Source organism: Crocuta crocuta, unplaced genomic scaffold (genome assembly GCF_008692635.1).
Source record: "Crocuta crocuta isolate KB4526 unplaced genomic scaffold, BGI_CrCroc_1.0 scaffold131, whole genome shotgun sequence".
Lineage (NCBI taxonomy): Eukaryota > Metazoa > Chordata > Mammalia > Carnivora > Hyaenidae > Crocuta > Crocuta crocuta.
In genome coordinates, this window is record NW_027528977.1 from 12,957,506 (window position 1) to 12,958,171 (window position 666).

A 666-nucleotide genomic window follows, 5' to 3' on the forward strand; every position below is an offset into this window, starting at 1 on the left:
CAGCCCTTCCTCACACACCCCTCTCTCTCCTCCCCCGCCAGCCTCGCCTCCCCTCCCTTCCCCGGCCCCTCCCACCCGCTCGCTTCTCTGACAGGCCGGTTGCCGGCAGCCACGGCCCCGGGCTCGGAGGCAGCAGTGAAGGGCCGGGCGGCCTGGCAGGACAGATGCCTGGTGCTGCCCACCCCCGGCCTCCCCTGCCGCCCACCCGTGGGTNGCTCAGAGCCCCGGCGCTGCTGCCTCGTAGGCCAGCGGCCCTCCTCCGCCCCCTGCCTGGCTAGTCCCCCAGCCCAGGCCCCTGCGGGCTCCGGGCGGAGAGCAACGGAGCTCACCTGTGAGTGTGGGGGCGGCTCAGGGGCTGGGTCCGGTTCCGCTGCAGGGGCCGCGGCCCCTCTCCATGCTGCCTCGGTTTGTTTTGTTTATGTCCTTCCTGACGGGTTCCCGGAAATCGCGTGACTCGCCCCCCTCACGTGGGCCGCGGCGAGGAGGAGGAGGGAGGCGGGGGGCCGCCNAGCTCGGCCCGGCAGGGCACCCCTGTCACATGACGCCGGAGGGGCGGATTGCCGGGAAAAACCAGGAAGAGGGGGCGGAGCGGGGGCTTGGCGCCTGTCACTGCTGCGTGGGCGTGGGCCGTCTTTGATACCTAGCCGCGCTCGCGTTTGTAGCCGA

General features: G+C 72.6%; 1 protein-coding gene across 1 annotated transcript in view; it reads right to left on the reverse strand.

Annotated features, from left to right (window-relative positions):
• Nucleotides 1-426, reverse strand: part of CREBRF (CREB3 regulatory factor) — a 53,103-nt gene extending 52,677 nt beyond the window's left edge. Inside the window, exon 1 of the mRNA XM_077757304.1 lies at nt 330-426. The gene's annotated coding sequence lies outside the window, so the exon portion shown is untranslated. The remainder of the gene's footprint in view (nt 1-329) is intronic.
• Between the last annotated feature and the right edge of the window lie 240 nt (nt 427-666).